The sequence below is a fragment of the Oryctolagus cuniculus genome, chromosome 4, assembly GCF_051225735.1.
Source record: "Oryctolagus cuniculus isolate XC-2025 breed Fujian yellow rabbit chromosome 4, ASM5122573v1, whole genome shotgun sequence".
Classification (NCBI taxonomy): Eukaryota; Metazoa; Chordata; class Mammalia; order Lagomorpha; family Leporidae; genus Oryctolagus; species Oryctolagus cuniculus.
This window is the reverse complement of record NC_142870.1, coordinates 104403089-104426315: the sequence shown is the minus strand read 5'-3', so window position 1 is coordinate 104426315 and position 23227 is coordinate 104403089. Positions and strand designations below refer to the sequence as shown.

At 36.7% G+C, this 23227-nt stretch overlaps 1 protein-coding gene across 12 annotated transcripts in view; it reads left to right on the top strand.

The window, feature by feature from the left end:
* Positions 1-23227, top strand: part of NAALADL2 (N-acetylated alpha-linked acidic dipeptidase like 2) — a 1439631-nt gene that overhangs the window by 1005770 nt on the left and 410634 nt on the right. The window lies entirely within an intron of this gene.

Sequence of the window (23227 nt, the reverse complement as noted above, 5' to 3'; positions counted from 1 at the left end):
TGAATTTCCACTGGGACTTACAGTTATTAGACCAGGTAGATTGAAGCACATCACAGATAGATTTTTTTTTCTTGTACCTAACCACAAAGCAACAGTTGTCATGCACTAGAGGAGACAGAAATCCAGTCCTATGATTACCTTTACTGGCTGCATTTGAGACTTGTATCACATTTCACTTTCATATATATTTCATTTATAATAGTATGTTTCCACTCTATGGAATTCTCATATTACTGTATCATTAATAGATTGGGTCCTACTTCATGAAGGAGAACCCTCAATTATCAGTTTTGCCCACTTGACCATATTTGTGTATTAGAGCCATTCCTTACTTGGAATTCTTGCCTTCTCTACCTCCTTGGAATTTATCCAAATGAGCAGTTCTACTCATTACAAAAAGGAAAAGGAACATAAGAGAACTGAGTAGCTGTGGTGGTGATAAGTTGAAATCTAGACATGGACATAGCATAATGAATCTCTCAAAATTTAAAAAAGTTCCCAGCTCTCATCCAGCCATCCTTTACTTTAACTTTACTGTGTTCTTTTGAACTCACTGAACAAACAGGCTGTAAATACCCAAGGGAATATGTCTAGTGTTTTTTTTTTTTTTAAGATTTTTAAATTTTTTTTTGCTTGTTTGTATGAAAGGCAGACAGAAAGAGGGAGAGTGATATATATCTTCCATCTGGTGGTTCACTCTTCCAAATGGCTGCAATCCCAGCTCTGAGCCAAGTTGAAGCCAGGAACCAGGAACTCCATTCTGATCCTCCATATGGGTGGTAGGGTCCCACGTACTTGAGCCATCCTCTGTTGACTTCACAGGCACATTAGCGAGAAGCTGGATCAGAGGACATTGATAATGGATGCTGACATTGCAAGTGGAGGCTTGTGCCACAAACTGACCCTCATGGTTGTGAATCTTCATAATAAGTACTGAGATGTATGTTTTGAAACAGAGTGATAGATCCTAGTGAAATGATTATGGACTGTTGTTATTATTTATACAAGTCAGTGCTGAACTATATTCATTCCTCATCCTAGTTTCAACATTCCATTGGTGATATATTTTTATCCTCCATCTCCCCAGCCATTTCTCAAGTTACAAATTCTCATTCTTGGAGGAGGTTACACAGATGTTTCAGAATAGAGGAATTTTTTCCCAATCCGTGGCCAACATGAAGGGTGTTATGGGGGTACAGCTTCATGGGATGAATATGCATTTCTAACCCCATTGATTTCCCCTAGTGTAAGGAAGGCTGAGTAGTTGTGGCATCCCATCAGAATTCTGTTACCTTGTTGAAAGCAGGTTAGTGGTTGTGGCAAGCTCCTCATTCTCCAACAACATTAAAACATGAAACAAAGGTTAATTCCTGGACAGAAAATTCTGATGACAAATCTGTAGGCATTCCATGTTTCTCTCTCTCTCTCTCTCTGTATGTGTGTGTGTGTGTGTGTGCATTTTAAAATGAGTCCTTAAACCCCGTAAACCCCTTGGGTAAAGTTTCCATGTATCTTCATGTGATTTATTTCAGTATAATGGGCAACAGTTCACAATTTACCATTTGTAGACTCACAAGTTATGAGAAAGCAGCAGCGCATTAATTTGATGGTAAAGGGTAAAGGACTTTTGGGGCCAGCGCTGTGGTGCAGTGGGTTACGCCCTGGCCTGAAGCGTAAGCATCCCATATGGGTTCCAGTTCGAGTACCAGCTGCTCTTCTTCTGATCCAGCTCTCTGGTATGGCCACCTGGGTAAGCAGTAAAAGATGGCCCAAGTCCTTGGGCCCCTGAACCCATGTGTGAGACCTGGAAGAAGCTCCTGGCTCCTGGCTTTGGATCAGCACAGCTCTGGCCATTGCAGCCAACTGGGAAGTGAACCATCAGATGGAAGACTTTCTCTCTCTTTCTCCCTCTCTCTCTCTCTCTTTCTCTCTGTCTCTGTCTCTGCCTCTTCTCTCTCTGTGTAGCTTTGACTTTCAAGTAAAATAAATAAAAAATCTTTAAGAAAAAAGGGTCTTTTGTTCTTTATACGGATTTGGACTAAGAGTTTCCCTGATAACTCAAGTTACAATTCCTGCCTTGATATTAAACCAACTGTATATACATAGCTAAGTCACTTTATCTCTTTCATCTAGTTTCTTCATTTACAACACTGAAGTGATGAATTGGATGTTCTCTAAGGTACCATCCTCTTCATACCAGCCAACCAGACAAACTGACTTTATGTCTTACTGAATATTTCAGAGGGAAAGTTTATTCCATTGGAATAAAGGGAATCATGTAATCCATGATGCTCATTTAACAATGGCATTGTCAGAGCTAAGGATGGCTTCTAAGTACAGAAGGGCATGGAAGTTATATTTTCTAGTGATGGAAGAAGAGAAAAGAGAAAGACACTAATTAATTAGAGACACCTAAGGAAATAAAGACACCCCTAACACCTCTCCAAGAGACTTGAAGCTGACAACAAGAACACTTTCAGACTTAATTCTTGATGCTTTGACTACTTTGATTCTTTCTCTCTTTTCTAAGCACTCAATTGCTACCCCTATCTTCCACTGTCTTCCAGTTTCCTTCCTTAGTCAGTCAGTCTCCATAGAAGGAAAGAATAATACAGTATACATTGTATTGTGTCAAACTATATTACATACTTTAGGGATAATTTACTATTAGAAAATGTAATTAGGCAAAAAAAAAACAACAACAACACAAGGATTTTCATCTAGCATGTATGCCAATGGAAACCTGTAGAGAATAGTTTATACTGTAAAAAGAAAGGAATATATTTGGATTGGCCAAGCCAAGAGCAAGGTTGTTCCTTGACCAAAAATCAGACTCACTGAGCAAACAGCAGTTTTATAACATTTGCACACTTGCTTTTAGGGGACTTATACATATTCATTAAGTTTTAAAGAAATCCCAGAAAAGGTTGGCTGTACATATTCAAAAGTAGGCAAACATGCTCACTTGTTATCATATATATTATTTACCTTCCATGTTCACTTGGGGATTGAAATTTGATAGATAATGGGAGAGTTTGGGGTTTTATACATCAGAAAGATGAAGTTGAGCATGTGACTGTGGCATATGAGTAAAATCAATGGTACTTGGTTTCATATCAGGAGCAGTTCACCCCAGGAATGTATCTTCATTCAGTCAGTTGTGACTCATGTACAAAGATGTCTAGTTGATTGTACCTGGGATTAAAACAAGATTGTACCATTTTTATAAAGATACAGGGCATTAAGACTACAAAAACTTGGGTGTTAAGACAACAGCTAATTGCTAAACAAGGCTTTTGCAGAAAATTTCTGAAAATACCTTTCCAGAAAAATAACTGCTAGGTTGGCATAGGCAATACTTGAAGGCATTGATAAATATTGTCAAATCAACCTTTAAAGATTATACCTGTTGAGAGCAGTGTCCATTTCCTTGAATTACATCACCATTCCATTTTTAACATTTTCAAAGGTGTTTCATTTTAATTTTCCTTTCTTTAGTGACTAGCAAAGTGTATATTTAAATTTATTAGTCATTTATATTTCTTATTCTATAAATAAAATGTTCATGTCTTTGCTCATTTTTTCCTTTTGGTGTGTCCATCCATTTTACTGTTTCATCCAGCTCTTTAAAGTAATGCTGTAGCAGATATTTCAATATTAAAAGCTATGAATATCTAAAGTCAAGTCAGTTTCTAAAATAAAATGATAAAGTCTCCAAAGTGAAGGGATCATTTGATATGCCTCAGATACCAAACGTTTTGGGAACAAAGTTGATTTTTATTTTGAAAGATAAAAAGGCTGATTTTTCATATTTTTGAACAAGTGGAATAATATCCTCTTCTTTACATGAAAGGAGACTAAACTGAACATTGAATAAATAGTTAAAAGGAAGATATATATTGCAAACTTAGAAAAGGGCAGGAGGGAGACCAAATTAATTGGCATTATTCCCACAGTATTTAGAGCTATATTTCATCGTAAGATAATGTGGCCTGTTTCTCTCAAGGCATGGAGTCAAGTGACTGTTAAGGTATTACTACTGCTGTTCTTTCTTAGTTAACAAGTATAGGGTAAAGCGGTTCCTCATCACTGGCCTTGTGAACTCTTTTTGTATCACAGAAATTACTGTGCAGAGTTCACAGGAAATGGGAATGCATCCAGCTTCCTCTAGGATCAGGGCAATATTCATCTGTTTCCCTTTTTGAGCCTACATCTTATTAACTAAAATGGTTTATTCCCAGTTATCTTTTAATTATTTGATCAACACAAAGAGATAAAAAATAAAATTCAGAACCTACATTGAAAGCATTGAGACAGAAGGAACTATAATGAAGGCTTAAGGTAGTTTTGTCAACTAAATTATATATAACCAAAAAAAGTACGACTAAGTGAGATACTCAGCAGACTCATAGAATGGAAGATGTCCTAAATAGCACTCTGGCCTCAGAATCAGCCCTAAAGGCATTCGGAGCTGGCTGAAAAGCTCATGAGAGTATTTCAGGCATGGAAAGCCAAGACACTCTGGCAAAAGATCTCTGTGAGTGAGATCCCAGTGGAAAGAACAGGTCATCAAAGAAGGAGGTACCTTTCTCTGAAGGGAGGAGAGAACCTCCACTTTGACTATGACCTTGTCTAAACAAGATAAGAGTCGGAGAACTCAGAGGGCTTCCATAGCCTTGGAAACTCATGACTGGAGCATAGGGAGATTACTGATGCCATAGACAGGAGTGTCAATTGGTAAAGTCAACAACAGGAGTCACTGTGCACTTACTCCTCATGTAGGATCTCTATCCTTAATGTGCTGTACATTGAGATTTAATGCTATAACGAGTACTCAAACAATATATTTCACTTTGTGTTTCTATGGGGGTGCAAACTGTTGAAATCCTTACTTAATGCATACTAAACTGATCCTCTGTAAAAAAAAAAAAAAAAAAAAAAAGAAATTATCAATTCCCAACTTGACTCTCACTGGGATTAAACATGACAATAGGTCTGCTCTGATTTCATCATCATTTAAAAAAATCATCTATTATTTTTCACTTTATGTTTCTGTGTGGGAGCAAACTGTTGAAATCCATACTTAATGTATACTAAGCTGATCTTCTGTATATTAAGATAATCGAAAATGAATCATGATGTGAATGGAAGGGGAGAGGGAGTGGGAAAGGGGAGGGTTGTGGGTGGGAGGGACGGTATGGGGGGGAAGCCATTGTAATCCATAAGTCGTACTTTGGAAAATTATATGCATTAAATAAAAGTTTAAAAAAAAAAAAAAAGACTTATAGTTCAGTTCATATGCTTTATGTTGTACCATAAACCTTATTGTCTGGCTTAATTAATAATGCCACTTCCTTCCACTGAACTCACAATAAATGACATTTATCAATCCAGCATTATTTCTGACCAAGCCTGGGCAAAGGCTTAGAATGCTTCTCAGTAAAGATCACCAAGCAATCATTATCAATCAGATAGTTGGCATTTGAATAGAGAATTATAGCCATTTTACTACTTGACTCATCTGTTAGAGGCATGTGCAATTTTACTAGCTTAGAGATAGACAAGCTAATCAGCTATATACAGCAAGGTCATCCATTCATCCTTTTCCTAAAACGAACAACTCCCTGGCATTCTTTTGTCAACTTTAACACAGAGCTTCCCAGTTGGAATAGTAAGAATCAGTAAGTGAATGTGAGCGCATGTACATAGAAGTTTTCCATCTCGTCATCCTCAGGGTGCCACATGGGGATGAAGATGCCGGAAATCCTGGACATTACATCTAGTCATGATCAGGCATATCTACTTATTCTACTATGCCAATATTATTATTTTATATGTATGACAATATATTATATATATATATTTATATATATTTACTATATATATGAAAAAAGATGGAAAGTTATGCTATAAATTATGGGTGAATCAATCTTGACCTAGGCAAAAACAATCATTAGTGCCTGGTTAATTTTTAAATAATGTGTCATAAAAATGTTGGTTATTTTTTTAAATCGCATATTTTAAAATAGTGTGTATGTGAAGTTATCAATATATTTGATATATGTACATGCTTTTTTTGGTGTAGCTTCAACCATTCTAAGCACAAAGATCTGGTAGAAGATCATGAATATATTTGTAAATCCAGATAATTTTGGTGGCAGTATATGTTATACTCCCTAAGATAAAATTGTCATAAAGTGAATTCCTCAGATTCTTATATATTCTCTTTCTTACTCAGACCTACTTAATTTACATCCTATGATCTCTGAACATACACAACCATGACAAGATTGATTTGTTACATGTTGATGGAATATATGTATCTTCTTAATACAGTTAAAGTTTTTCGGGTACAATTAATCTTTAACCTCCAGGTATGTACAATATAATGCAGTAAGTGGGAACCAGTTGAGAGACACAAAACCAAATCTAATCTATACATAAAATACAAAAAATTATAAAGCCAGTAAAAAGCAAATTAAAACATTAATTTGATGTGTCAGATGATTACTTTTTAAGAAAAAAACCAAAGCACATCCACATCATAAAAATTATTACAGATTAATTGATTGCTATACAGCAATTCTCTGGGCCAAGCAAATTTGTGCTACTTCTTGCCTCTTGAATTGATCTCCTTCAATCCGTTCTCAAAATGTTTTTGTAGGGCTCATTGTAAGTGATCTGCTATACATCTAAGAATGACCCCATTGCCTATAGAATGACCCACATATCTCAGGTTAAATAGGGTCCTTTGTATATGAGTTTATCTCTAGCCTAGGCCACACAATATGGTCTACCTATGTAAACAAGTCTATATAGTTTGTTTCAGCCACACTATGCTGAGTATTTGCAGCCTCCAAAGATATCATCCATCTCTGGGGTTTGCACTATCACCACCAAATGGTCACTCCTTCAGAACTAGATTTGAGCGTCTCTTCAGGGAAACCCTTTGTGATACACTGTTCCTTCTCAACCACCTCTAAGCTCTGTCCTCCATCTTGCTGTACCCTACAGCACCCAGGTTATTCCTCTTTGACCAGACTTGCCACTGTGTGCTAGAAGTGGCTGGGTTGCTTGCTCTACTTATATATGAGCTCTTTGAGAGAAAGTCAAAGTTATGGTCACATCCCAAGCATCTAGGCAAGAGTTTGACAATTGTATTTGTCTGACAAATGAATGAGATCACACTTGCGTAAAGTAACTTCACATGTTTCTTTCTGGTTTAGGTTTAATTTTTGGTTTTGTTTTAGAGCTCGTGTGTGTGTGTGTCTGTGTGTGTGTTCGTGTGTGTGTGTGTGTGTGTGTGTGTGTGTTCCTAACACTGAATGCCAGAAACAGAATGAAATAAATTTTCATGTGAATGAGTTACTTCCCTCTGGTGGATTCTGTGAGATTTTGTTTTCTTTATTTTCCCTTTTTATTTTCATTCTTTTGTATATTGTCAACTCTCTCCCTCCTCTCTGACCTTAGAACATCTACAGCTTCAGAGCCTTTTGGATTTTTTGAAGTTCTGCAATGAAGCGTTCATACATGAATTTCCCTTTGGAGCTAGATGAAGTCTTTGTTTTTGTAGAAGTTTGAGATTTGCTTTTATTTGGTTGCTGTAGTTGTCAGGTCAGGCTGATGTGTGGGTATCCATTTAGTCCTTTGAGTGGGTACTCTTAGATTGGACAACAACAGCAACAACAACAAAACAAGCGTGAAAACTTTTGTCACTCAAATATGTATCCTGTCAATAAGTGAATGCTAATTGAGCAAGTGTGATTTTCCTTTCTTAAGATATATTTATTTATTTGAAAGGCAGAGTAAGAGAGAGAAACAAAGAGAAAGAGATCGTTCATTGGATGGTTTACTTGCAATGTCCAGGGCTGGGCCAGCCAAAGCCAGGAGCTGGAAGCTTTGTCTGAGCCTCACACATGGGTACAGGGGCCCAAGTACTTGGACCATCTTCTACTGTTTTTCCAGGCACATTAGCGTGGGATGAATTGGAAGTGGAGCAGCCGGGACTCAAACTGGCACCCATGTGGGAAGCCAGCATTGCAAGTAAGGGCTTAACCCAATAGGTCACAAGAGTGGCCCATAACAAATATAATTTTTCTATATCCCATTTTATTTTACTAACTGGTAAACTTTGTCCCAAATTCTGGGTAGTCATTCATATACTTAAGAAGAGTAATAATGGGGTCAGCACTGTGGTGCAGTAGGTTAATCCTCTGCCTGTGGTGCTGGTATCCCATATGCAACCCGGTTCAAGTCCCAGCTGCTCTTCTTCCAATACAGCTCTCTGCTATGGCCTGGGAAAGCAATAGAAGATGGCCCACGTCCTTGAGCCCCTGCAGCCATGTGTGAGACCAGGAAGAAGCTCCTGGCTCCTGGATTCAGATTGGCCCAGCTCCAGCCATGGCAGCCATTTGGGGAGTGAACCAGAAGATTGAAGATCTTTCTCCCTGTCTCTCCCTCTCACTGTCTGTAATTTTACCTCTCAAATAAAGAAATAAAATCTTAAAAACATAAAAATAAGAAGAGTAAGAGGAAAATATTTTGACTAATTCTGATGACAATAAAATGAGAACGATCCATTCAAATCACTAATGATGCAGGATGTATTCATTGTTGCTTTAGCTAACTTAAAGAAGATTTTACTAACTTATTTTTTAAAGAATCCATTGGACTTCACAGATATGCTTAAGAAAAACAGAGAGCCACAAAGATTACACTGTTCAGAATGTCTACGTTCATACGGTGTTAGAATTGGAGGTCATCCTATGAGCTTACTGACTTTTAAATTCCATGTGTTTATGCAGAAAATATTTGTAATGGGTCAAACATTCTATTACACATCCTCAGAACATTTTGAGGAAGTCCATGGCATCAACTGAACTATCTCGATATAGTTTCTGGGCCCCTCACAAGTTGTCTCTGAGCCATTTTCTGGTAATATCTGGAGTAATTACGGAGTGAGTAGTGGAAAGCAGTAAGCTCGAATGTCTGAGCACTGGTACCCAGCAATTCCGCGGGAAGCTGGTTGTGTGATTCCCTAGTTTTACTTCCCAGGCATTTAGGGAATAAATTTAAAGTTTTTTTCTGAATATGCTTGTTGTCTATGAGTCTTTGATTACAGAAACTAATAATTTGCTAATGAAAAGTGCCCTTTATTCAATTAATAGCCATCACCCCCCCAAATCCCCAGACATCCAATCTCACATGTTACCCAGGAAGATCACGTGGGTCTGAACAAGAGCCCATTTGAAGCAGTGCGATGCAGTTATGTTGACCAAGAGCGCATGTAGTCTTATGATGACTGTACATGCAACACGGGAACTCGATTTAAATTCTCACCAAGTGGCATGAAACCTTCCATATAAGCGGTAGCTATGATGTGCTAGAGAACTGTAAAATGGAAAATGATTTTCCTCGGATTTTGTGAACTGCTGGGAAAATCTAGGTTGCACTTCTAAAGGGAATTTCATTCAAGCCACCTCTGAACCAAGTAGAAGAAGGTCTCATATATCAAGAACCATCAGCACTTCACTACTATCCATGTAGTTGGATAAATTACTTTGACAACACACATTTCTGGGAACATCATATTTACTGAGAATAGCTATTAATCACTTAAATTTATATTAGAATGAAATATGTTTCCAGGAAAATATTTTAATTTTATTATGCCTTATAAAATTTCCCTGGGCAAATTAGATGATTTGAAATAGAAATGGATTTTCAAAAATGCCATTACATACTTCAGATTACAATATAAATCGTCACCTGTATCCAGGTTTATCCTGTGGAGATTGTTTTTGTGCATATATAGATTATGATTCATTCTAAGCTTGGACAACATATCTAATTAACAATATAAACTAATTTTCTTCAAGATTTAAAATGCAGCTTTAAGCGTCTTTTAAAAATAAAGTTAACTTGGAGGTTTTCTCTTATTTAATCATTTCTTGTGTTTGACTTATAACTTTATCTTTATGATGAGTCATTTTATAAGATATTTTTAAGATTCAATGTGGCAAATAATTTTTAAGCAATCGTGCTCAAGGAGGTACATAATTGTACATTGGAAAAAAAATGTGATGCATTCTTTGAGTGGTACCATTTTGTGTAGGAATGTGAATGTAATCTAACTTCCCTGAACATTAGCAAATATGCCAAAACTTTTCTATTTATTGAGGTGAGCTCAAGTTTAATATACTATGACATTTTTGCAACTATTAATCTTTGCCATAAATTATTGTTATTTGAAAACTCTATAGACTTCTTGATAATTTCTTTTGCATAATCAAAAGTGTTAATATTTTCTTTCTTACTTAGTTTACAACCATTAAGATGTATCAGTGTTGATGCCTTAATAATTTCTTTACACACGTTTTGTAAGAGAAATAACATCTAACATTGATAAAAAATATTTTTGAGTACCTTTTATATTCTAGGTAGACAGGACTTATGCTAAGTCATGTGTGAGAATTGTCTCATTTTACCTGCAAATAATCCTACGAGGTTAAGTACTATAATGTAATTAACCTCATTTTTTTAAGTGATTTCAAATAGGGATATTATGGAGAACATTCTCTAACAATATATTTTTCACTCTGTAGATTATTTTCACTTCCTGTATTATTTGTGTGTATGTGTGTGTGTGAAAGAAATGGAAAGCCTACTAAAAAGAGTTTCCTGGTATCCTGCAGCTGCTAGAAATATAGTAAATGATGAACAAACACAGTAATGAATAAAATAGACAGAGTACCTGCCTATATCCTAGAGTTGCAGGGCAGACATTAGATAAAAACAAATAACATGAGAATTTCTAGTAGTGTTTACTATCATGAAGACAATAAAACTAGATAAAGGCTAGAGAACAAAATGAAGATGAAAGGGGAGGGGTAAGTTTGTTTTGGAGTTGATGGTTAAAGACAGAATATATGAGGAGCTAGCATTTGAGCTGCCATTGCAGGGGTACCTGGGGGTCAATGGGAAGAGGTCCTGGTAGGAAGGAGTAAACTTGTTTTCAAGGGACAAACAAAAGGATTGATAGCTGTGACTTGTACTTGATGAATAAGAGTGTTATGACTGGAGATTAGAGTTTGGCAGGAAGCAAATTAACAACTTGTAAATTTTATTTTTAAAATTTAGATATAATTTATAAAGACTAACTATCTAAACTTGAATCTAAATAAGCTGTGTGACCATAGCATAGAGTATCCTTATACTTACTGTCACACCTAAGGCAAATTTTATAACCCTGTAAAGTTAGAGGTCAACTAAGGGGAAACTGGCAAGATGATAAGATTTTCTTCTCTTTCCAGTAAAGCAGTAGTACCAGTTGGGTGGCAGCTTAAGTAATTTCCTCTTAATGGATCTGAATATGGTCTAATTTCCCAATTAATATTTGTTTTAAATAATTTATTATGGCAGTATTATAAATATGTCTAAATATTTGACTCTTTTGAAAATTATCTGGGTTCTATTGCTTTATACTTATTGTGCATATTGGAATTCACGCCACATTTTTTAATCATCTGTAAACACTATCTAACTTTGCCTGGCTTTGGCTTACTTGTCTTTTTTTTTTGAAGTTAAATTCCTATTGCATATTGAGAAATTTCCTACTCTTATTTCCACACACATTTCCTTCACATTCTGTGCATTCATTTTTTCTGTTCTTTTGCTATGACTTTTTGTTTGATGTTTCTTTAAATAATAAAAATCATGTAGTTTTGTATTCTATTAGTTGTATCAACAAGTTCCCTGAAATTTTTTTCCAACATCGATATAAGTCATTTCTTCTCTTCTTTACCTACACTAAAATAAGCTGTATGTGGCTCATGGCTGATTAATGCCTAATTTGTACCATTTTCTTAGCATCAATCAAGCATTCATTCTTTACAAAGAATCTTCTTATATTCTCTCAAATTAGCATGAAAAAAAGTTCTCTATATGTCATATATCTGTATATGTAAACATATATGTGTATATTTGTTTATAAACATATATATGTGTACATCATTTCCCCCAATAAACTTGTATTTACCACGATTCGAAAATGTGCTTCTACTTTTTTCCCTAATTTGAATAAATTGTTATCAATAGACACTTTATGTTAGGCAGCAAATAATCACAAGGTAGAATATGTAGTCAAAAAATGAAAAGCACTGGAAAAGTTGAGGTTAATAGATTGCTGAGTTTTTGTAGAAGCTCAGTGGATTTATTCATAAGCCTCCTTTGTTTTCTGTTTTTACGAGTATTCGTACGAAATACATTCATCTTTTCTAAATCAAATTTATTTTTCCCTCTAGTTTACATAAAATTTACTATTTTAAGGCTGTATATGTAACCTTCTATTTTCTTAAATAACTTTACACATGAAGGTTTTTCATATGAAGCTAAGTTGTTCTCTCTTCTGTGTTTTTTGAATGTCAACTTTAGATATTTAACTTTAAAATCAGACTTTTGTTAAACTCTATTTTTGTGGACATACTAACAGAGAAATGTCCAAAACTTGTTAGAGAAAGTCAGTGATATATGAATTGAACCAAGTGCTTCCCTATTTCTTGTAAAAATTGTCCAAATTGATCTCAGCCACATGCGGGAGCCAGTTAGGAGGAGCGCCTCAGGCCTGGGCCACACCTGCAGCGTCTACACCTCGTTTTGGCTGGGTCTCCAGCCACGACAAGCCAGACAGAGCTAGCTGGAGCACTCCCAGCTGCAGGGCCATTGCTCATGGGATGTCATTGAAGATGCAGAATACCACGCACGGTTGTCCCAGCCCCTTGGTGACTCGGGCACACGCCAGCGGGCGGCTTCCAGTCCAGACCCCAAGCTGGGTGAACAGCTGCCATTGGCCAGTGGGGATTTGCCCAGTGGATGGAGGAAGCTCTCGTTGCAGAAGTTCCTGCCCCACGCCGCTTTACACAGAGCCAGGAGGGGCAGAGCTGGGGCTGTGCTGCAGGAGCCGCCGCGGGTTCATTCCTCCCAGGAGCACCTGCCAGGAGATTAAAATAGTTGATTCCTCACCCCCACCCCCACCCCGACCCGTGGTCTCCCTCTCTCTACTTTTGTTCCTGCTATCTGATGCCATCCTAAAGTAAAGGAAATTAAAAAAAAAATTGTCCAAATTGTCATTGATATGTGATTATGTCACGTTTTTACTTCTGAAAATATTTTCAGTTATCATTTGGATTAATTTGTCTCAATCAGTTCTTGGGGTGAGTAAACCTTAAGTAGATAGTTTTAATTATCTTACATGTGACAATTCATATATGTTAAAGTTAAGTTCAAGTGGACTTTATAATAAATTATGTGAACATAACGTTTAAACATGAAAGTAAAACAAATATGTAGTTTATTGTAAGAGAATAGTTTCCCCCTTTTTCTTCAACTTTACTGCACAAGAAACTATCGTGTTGTTTTGGATGATGTGAATTTATTAGTTTACATAGTTCATCTTTTTGTCAATTACATAAAAAAGTAGACATGCATGAGCTATCAGATACATTTTAAACAATTTACTTTGTTAGCAGTTCTTTTTGTTTTAGGCATTTTTATATTGTATAAAATTTTTATATTGTATAAATTAATTTTATATTTATAAATGTTATATTGTATAAATATTTTATATTATATAAATTTACAGAAGAACATTATGGCATAGTGAGATTATGCATTTATTAACATAAACTATTGGGAAATGTAGAACAAAACCATAAGCTACAAAATGTTAAAAGTGGAATTCATCTTTCAATGGGAAGATTCAAAGAATACTGTTGAAATGTCAATGTTTATGAAATATAAGGACCAGATATGACTTAAAAGTAGAAAGATAAGCAGCTATAGAGCTAAACATATTATGTAAATATTAGGCTTTGCAAATAACAGGAAAAGAGAGTATAAATGTAAAATATTATCAGGTAAAATCAATTTATGTTTTCTATTTTATATATATTTAAAAATAAAAAAGTGAGTGGCACAGGTTATGGGAACATAGATATGACAAATGTAGAAAATTGGAGTAAATTAAAGATACTTTCTGTATCCCATTTGCAGAATGTGATGCAAAATATAATATAAAATAAAAACGGGCAATAAGTTGTGGGTCCAACTTCACAGGTCATGTTTAGGAGTCTAGTGCAGTTAGAAATCACTGAAATGCTATAATTATCAATTTTATGTTCCAAAAAGACCATTTAAGTTGCAGTGTTGAAGACCATTTAGAAGGGCAAAAGAACAGGATACAGTGATAGTATTAGAAGTCTGTATCAATAGCCCAGGACATTGCTGATGATCCCAGAATGCAGGGGTAAAGATAGATCTCAAAACAGGCGATGGAATCAACAGGTGCATATCAGGGAGTGGCAGCAGAGTTCTCTGTTAAACTGGGCAGAGGAGATAGACTATAATTTTTGTTTTTTTAAATTTTTTTCCTTTTTTTAAGATGTATTTTATTTCTTTGAAAGACAGAGTTACAGAGAGAGGTAGAGACAGAAAGAGAGGTCTTCCATCCGCTGGTTCACTGCCCAGATGGCCGCAAGGCTGGAACTGCGCTGATCCGAAGTCAGGAGCCAGGAGCTTCTTCCAGGACTCTCCCATGTGGATGCAGGGACCCAAGGACTTGGGCCATCTTCTACTGCTTTCCCAGGCCAAAGCAGAGAGTTGAATTGGAAGATGAGCAGCTGGGACTAGAACCGGCGCCCATATGGGATGCTGGTGCATCAGACCAGGGCTTTAACCTGCTGCGCAACAGCACCAGCCCAATTTCTTGCTTTCTTGCCATATAGAAGAGGATATGTTCAAAGGACATTGGAGTAAGAAGGGACTATGGGAAGAGGAACAATTTTGAATTATACCCTTTTTTTAACTTTTATTTAATAAATATAAATTTCCAAAGTACAGCTTATGGATTACAGTGGCTCCCCCCACCCATAACCTCCCTCCCACCCACAACCTTCCCATCTCCTGCTCCCTCTCCCATTCCATTCACATCAAGATTCATTTTAAATTATCTTTATATACAGAAGATCAGTTTAGTATATATTAAGTAAAGATTTCAACAGTTTGCACCCACACAGAAACACAAAGTGTAAAATACTGCTTGATTACTAGTTATACCGTTAATTCACATAGTACAACACATTAAGGACAGAGATCCCACATAGGGAGTAAGTGCACAGTGACTCCTGTTGTTGACTTAACAAATTGACACTCTTATTTATAACGTCAGTAATCACCAGAGGCTCTTGTCATTAGTTGCCAAGGCTATGGAAGCCTTTTGAGTTCATTGACTCTGATCTCATTTAGACAAGGTCATAGTCAAAGTGGAAATTCTCTCCTCGTTTCAGAGAAAGGTCCTTTTTTGATGGCCCATTCTTTCACTGGGATCTCACACACAGAGATCTTTCATTTAGATTTTTTTTTTTGATCCGAATGCCTTAAGGGCTGATTCTGAGGCCAGAATGCAGTTTAGGGCATCTGCCATTCTATGAGTCTGCTGTGTATCCCTCTTCCCATGTTGGATTGTTCTCTCCTGTTTAATTCTATCAGTTAGTACGTGATCCCTTTGACTCTTATTCCTATCGTTATGATCAACTATGAACTGAAAATGATCTCTTTGACTAGTGAGATGGCATTGAAACATGCCAACTTGATCAGATTGAATTGGAATTCCCTGGCACATTTCTAACTCTACCGTTTGGGAAGTCCAATTGAGCATGTGCCACACTATACATCTCTTTCCTCTCTTATTCCCATTCGTATATTTAACAGAGATCACTTTTCAGTTAAATTTAAACACCAAAACATAATTGTGTGTTAATTAAAGAGTTCAACCAATTGTATTAAGTAGAACAACGACAAAAAATACTAAAAGGAATAAAGTGTTAAGTTGTTCCTCAACAGTCAGGACAAGGGCTGATCAAGTCATTGTTTCTCATAGTGTCCATTTCAATTCAATAGGTTTCATTTTTGGTGCTCGGTTAGTTGTCAACAATCAGGGAGAACATATGATATTTGTCCCTTTGGGACTGGCTTATTTCACTCAGCATGATGTTTTCCAGATTCCTCCATTTTGTTGCAAATGACCGGATTTCATTTTTTTTTTTTTACTGCGGTATAGTATTCTATAGAGTACATATCCCAAAATTTCTTTATCTAGTCTTCTGTTGATGGGCTTCTAGGTTGATTCCAGGTCTTAGCTATTGTGAATTGAGCTGCAATAAACATTGAGGTGCAGATCGCTCTTTTGTTTGCCAATTTCATTTCCTTTGGGTAAATTCCAAGGAGTGGGATGGCTGGTTTGTATGGTAGTGTTATATACAGGTTTCTGAGGAATCTCCAGACTGACTTCCATAGTGGCTTTACCAGTTTGCTTTCCCACCAACAGTGGGTTAGTGTCCCTTTTTCCCCACATCCTCACCAGCGTCTGTTGTTGGTAGATTTCTGTATGTGAGCCATTCTAACTGGGGTGAGGTGAAACCTCATTGTGGTTTTGATTTGCATTTCCCTGATGACTAGCGATCCTGAACATTTTTTCATGCGTCTGTTGGCCATTTGGATTTCCTCTTTTGAAAATATCTATTGAGGTCCTTGGCCCATTTCTTAAGTGGGTTGTTTGTTTTGTTGTTGTGGAGTTTCTTAATCTCTTTGTATACTGGTTATTAGCTCTTTATTGGTTGCATAATTTGCAACTATTTTTCCCATTCTGTCGGTTGCCTCTTCACTTTCCTGACTGTTTCTTTTGCAGTACAGAAACTTCTCAATTTGATGTAATGCCAATTGTTAATTATGGCTTTGGCTACCTGTGCCTCTGGGGTCTTTTCAAAGAAGTCTTTGCCAGTTCCTATATCTTGCAGGGTTTCTCCAATGTTCTCTGATAATTTCATGGTGTCAGGTTGAATTATACTCCTCATTTACTTGGTCGAACATGTATATGATCTTTACAATATTGGTCTATTGTTTGTACCAATCTGAATTCTGAGAGTGTAGAAACGAGGTGAAAATTGGAGTCAACATTATTTGTTTTTCAATTAAGAGCCTAGATGTGGATCAGATGTAATATGGGATTAAAAATAATTGGGGGATCTTTAACACATAGAAATGAATGACAGCTGAATGACAAATGAGAAGGATAAATGCTAATGAACAGAATGATTCATGCCAAGAAATTTCATTTGATGATCAACAAATATTGGAGGGTAGAGTACAGGAAAGTTTGAAAGCCAGTCACAAATAAAAATGTTCAGAATCAGAAAAAGCAGTTTCTTTGACAATGAACAATTTTTAAAAATAATTATAAAGTACCAATGACTTTTTGGTCAATGTTTTCACTCAGTAGTAGAAGAGCAACTTATCATAGCCAGTGAGAGATTAACTGTGCAGTGACTCTGAGAATATTGTGGGCAAGAAGACAGAGCTTGGTCTACACAACAAATCTGAAAAAACCAAAGTAAATAGTCAGTTAAGAAATCCAGAAATTCTAAAAGAGTAGATATGCTATAAATAGTTCATGATAACACCCTTGTTTTATTTACTTTTTTAATTTATATTTAAGGAATACAAATGTCATAAGTACAACTTTAGGAATATAGTTATTCTTCCCCCCATACCTGCCCTCCCACCCACACTGCCACCCCTCCTCCTCCTCCCTCTCCCATTCCCAGTTGCATTCTCCATTAAGATTCATCTTCAATTAACTTTGTACACAGAAGACCAACTCTATACCAAGTAAAGATTTCAACAATTTGTACACACACATACACACCCACACACCCACACAAAATTGAGAACAAGTTTTACTGTTACTCTCATAATTCAACTCATTGAGGACAGAGGACCTGCATGGAGACTTAGTGCACAGTGACTCCTGTTGTTAATTTGACAACTAACACTGTTATGTGTGACGGCAGTGACCACCCGAGGTTCTTGATATGAGCTGCCTAGGCTATGGAAGCCTTTTAATCCACAAACTCTTGTCAGTATTTGGACAAGGACATAGCAAAGTGGAAGTTCTCTCCTTCCTTTAGAGGAAAATACAAGCTTCTCTGATATCCAGTTCTTTCTGCTGGGCTCTCACTCACAGAGGTCCTTCATGTACAACAGTTTTTTGCCACAGTGTCTTGGCTTTCCATGCCTAAAATGCTCTCACGGGCTTTTCAGTGAAACCAAGACTCCTGAAGAGCTGATTCTGAGGTCAGAGTGTTACTTAAATTGATTTGTATTCTATGAGTCTGCTGTGTGGACTGTTTCCCATGTTGGAACATTCTCTCCTTTTTAATTCTGTTATTATTACCAAACACTTGAGTCTATTTATATGATCACTTTAACACTTAATCCTATCTATATGTTCACTTTAACACTTAATGTGATCACTTTAACAATTAAGATGGCATTTTTACCACCAAGCTTAATGGAATTTGGAGTCCCATGACAAGTCTTTAAACTGTACCCTTTGAAGTAGGTCCATAGGAATGTATACAAAACTATACACGTTTGCAGTTACAAACTTCCTAACACCCTTGTTTTAAACACCCAAGGCTTTGCACTGTCTGAGTCAGAATCCTGATTCTAATAGCAGTTACTTGACAGTCTGAACTGAACATTTTCCTCATACTTAAAATAGATTCAACTTAAGTTTTTATTTCATGTGGATGTCTAAATAAGCAGTGGACATCCTTTCTTCATCTCCACAATCTCTTTTCCCCCTCTCATACTAAATCTGACACAAATGATATATAGTATTGTGTACATATGTGTGATTCATATAATTTTGTTGTGTTGCAGTTTACCTTGCTCTAAATAAATAGAACATTCAAAAGATTGATAAATACTGGGTATTTTTAAACTTAGCTTTACTCTAAGAATATTTTCAATGGATGTTATAGGGTGCCAGGTGTTCGGTGTGTTTGGCTTAGTATTTGGATAGCTGTTCACTAAGGAACAATTCAACCAAGCTGAGTGGTAGTTTTGTTTGCTTTATTGGAAGGGCAATCTTTTTAGACATCAGTTATTCTTTTCAAGAAATGAGCTATTTTTCAATACTTCATTGCTTGGCATTGTCATTATTGAACATCACAACTTGTAGGAAAAGATCCCTAGATGATGCTGTGAACATTCTCACTGATGAGGCACTACCTTCCCTACTTAAGCCTCAAATGAGTGGTTATCTCAGAAACAATGTGGAAAAGATCCAAATCCAAATTAAATCTAGAGAAACATGCATTTTTACTCTCTAGTAAAAAATGTATATATCTATTTATATGTACATATATGTGTGTATATAAACATATATCAGTCATTTTTGGAAAAGCCCAATCTAATTATTTTAATTACTGATATATTCTGGGTCACATCTGAATTTCTTTTTTTTAAACATTCATCTATTTATTTGAATGTCAGAATTACACAGAAAGAGAAGGACAGGCCGAGAGAGAGACAGGTCCTCCGTCCGTTGGTTCACTCCCCAATTGGCTGCAATAGCTGGAGCTGCGCTGCTCGGAAGCCAGGAGCCAGGGTTTTCCTCTGGGTATCCCACAGGGGCGCAGGAGCCCAAGGACCTGAGCCATGTCCCACTGCTTTCCCAGGCCACAGCAGAGAGCCAGAATGGAAGTGGAGCAGCCGGGACTCGAACTGGTGCCCACATGGGATGCTGGCAAAGTAGGTGGCGGCTTCACCCACTACACCACAGCGCCAGCCTATATCTGAATTTCTAGTCTACCCTAGGAATTAGATTATTTATTTACTTTTAAGATTTACGTATTTGAAAGTCATAGTTACCGAGATAGAGAAAAAGAACTCCCATCCTCTAGTTCACTGCCCAGAAGAGCACAGCAGCTGGAGCTGGGCTGAGCTGAAACCATGATCTTCATTTGGATCTCCCGCATGGTAGCAGGGGCCCAAGTACTTGAGGCATCTTCCATTGCTTTTCCCAGGCCATTATCAGGGAGCAGGATCAGAAGTGGAGCAGCTGGGACTTGAACCAGCACTCATAAGGGATGCAAGCATCACAGGTGGCAGCTTTACCTGCTATGCCACATCACCAGACTCAGATGACTTATTTTTCATTAAAAATTCAAACCATGTGGTGTATGTTCATGTTGGGGCTGTGATCACTAACTGAAATTAAGGTTGTTATTTAGAAAATTACTTGATGCAAAGACAGCCTCCAATTACACTACCAGTCAAGTTATTCCAGAGGTCATAGAACAAACAGGCTAATTGAACCAAATTAAATCACTCAATTCACATGGCTTTAAACCAGTTTAACACTTACAGAGGGATGGGTGTTGTGGCACTGCAGCTTAAGCTATTGCTTGGGATCCTCGTATCTCGTATGAGAGTGCCAGTGAAAGTGCCAGATACTCTGCTTCTATCCAGCTTCCTGCTAATTCATCCTGGGAAGCAGCAAATGATGGCCAATTATGTGAGTCTCTGCCACCCACATGAGAGACCGGTATGGAGTTCTTGGTTCCTGGTTTCAACTTGGCTGAACCCCAGCTGGAAAAGACATTAAGGAAATGAACTAGCAGATAGAAGATCCTCTTTCTCTCTCTCTGTCTCCCTCTCCCTTCCCCTCGCTCTCACTCTCTCTTCCCTTTCTCCTCTCTCTCTCCTTCCCCAACACCATCCATCATAGCTCTGCCTTTCAAGTAAATGAATCAATAAACATTAAAACACAAACCTATGGAACAAATTTGGAGAGAAGCGGAATCGGTTAATTAGGATTAAATGCATGCATGTTGGAAAAATCATAGTGTCCCAAGTACCCATGCAATGTTTACATCTACTTTCTCTCTGCCACATCGGTTTTTCCTGTTTACTATGTGATTATGAGGTCCACAGTTGTGGCTTCAAGCAAAAAGATCCGTAGGAAAGGATTTTGTACTTGCATGATTGCACACATTTGTTCTATGGGAAAGAAACAGGACAGTATGCCTGGCCAATATCTGCAGCTTGCCATTTAGTCTGCTGAACAGTCATGGGTTTTATTTGTGCTTCTTGGACAGAGGACACATGGAACCAGACTCTTTGACAACAATAAGAAGCAGAATTAAAGCCTTACAAATATTGAATGCTCATGCATTTTTGATATATGAGTACGTGATACACACAGGTGACTTTTGTGTATTTAGTACCCCTTAAATGTCCAGTGTCTCTTGGACCCTCCATTCTTATCTATGTCTAACATACACATAGTCTAACTATTAACTGTTTTTCTTATTTTGGCAAATAATATACCTAATAATATACTTCATATATCATGATATGTTTCATTTATATTCTAAAAAACAAACATTCATATCTTTTAAAAATTTTTTTCCAAAATTTAAAGCCAAAAGTCTCCCCCTTGTTTTGATTAAAAAAGGTTAGCATTTCAGTGTAGGTCTTAGTCAAAAGATTATTATTTAAAAAGGACCATGAAATTTACCAAAATATCATCATGTGCTTAAAATTATATTTATGAAATATATGAAATATTTTCTCTGTTTATAAATTTTAAAAATGTTTTCTCTTGGTAAAAAAAAAGAAATTTGCTAAGGAAATATTCTTTCAACTCTGGTAACTAAAAGTCAATAGGTATAGATATATCAAAAGAACAAACATTAAAGTGGTCTTGATATTACCATAGATTGAAAATCAAATTGGTTAAGGTAAAGGATCTATAAAGATGAAAATGAGAGAAATTATGTGAAGTTATACAGAAAAATGCTTACAGTTCACTTGGCCATGAAAAAAAGGTATGGGAAAAGTTCAAGCAGATTGAATATTGATGAGTTTTCCTTCTGGGACACTAAGTAGAGTAAACTTGGAATAAATGATGGACATTGTTACAACCTATCAAAAGGAAACACTTTCAAGTAGAAAGGTTTTCTTGTGGGATTATAACTCTAAAATGAACTTTTCCTTTTGACTTCCTCATTGACTTTTCTCTCTATAGATTTGTGTAAATGTAGACTGAAGCACTCACATTTATACATGCATATAATTTTAAGATAAAAAATAAATAGCATATAGCATTGCTAGTAAAGTGAAACAGTTTAACACAATTTATGTAGAAAATATAGAAACTAAAAAATAATTAACATAATGAGAAACACATAGACTAAACAAACATGAAATGCAAATGCTAAACCAATACCCTCACAAAGCATTAACTCACTCAATTAGATCTAGCCTTGAAATAGCCTTTGGAAACTACCAATCTAGCAAAGCCAATAAAAAATAAAACTAAGGCGAAAATTTCAACACCAAATTACAGTAAAGTTTTTTTAAGATTTGTATGCTAAATAATTTTCATTGATGATGTAAACAAATACACTTCTAGCAGACCAGATATAAGGCAATACATAGTCAAACCATAAAGTTTTCTATATACTTAGAAAAATAAATTCAGACTAAAATGTATTTCAAATACACACTTCAATATATGTAAATATTTGCTCAATGCTTTCCTTTTTTAAAAAAATATTTATTTATTCATTTGAATGTCAGTTCATACAGAGAGAGGAGAGGCAGAGAGAGAGAGAAAGAAAGAGGTCTTCCATCCTCTTCCATCCATTGCTTCACTCCCCAGTTGGCTGCAATGGCTAGAGCTGTGCTAATCCGAAGCCAGGAGCCTCCTCTGGGTGTCCCACATGGGTGCAGGGTCCCAAGGACCTGGGCTATCCTCACCACTTTCACAGGCCACAGCAGAGAGCCAGACCAAAGGTGGAGCAGCTGGGTCTCAAGCCAACGCCCACATGGGAAGCTGGCGCTTCAGGCCAGGGCGTCAACCTGCTGTGCCACAGTCCTGGCCTCAATGCTTTTCTAAAATGGCAATCTTCTGTATATAAAGATAACTGAAAATGAATCTTGATGAAGAATGGGATGGGAGAGGGAGTGGAGATGGGATGGTTGTGGGTGGGAGGGAGGTTATGGGGGAAAAGCTGCTATATTCCAAAAATTGTACTTTGGAAATTTATATTCATTAAATAAAAGTTGGAAAAAATGGCAACAAATTTGGATCAAAAAGTTTAATGTTTTAACAATGGAGTAACATGTGTACTGTAGGATTATAATTGATTATAATTCAGAGTAAAAATATAAGGGTAGGCAATTAGCCTAGTGGTTAAGATGCCCATTAAGGTGTCCAAGTTTAACATTCAAGTACTAGTGTTCCATACTAAATTCCAGTTCCTGATTCCACTCTCACATTGGTGCAGACACTGGAAAGTAGGGGTGGTGGGTGGTGGTG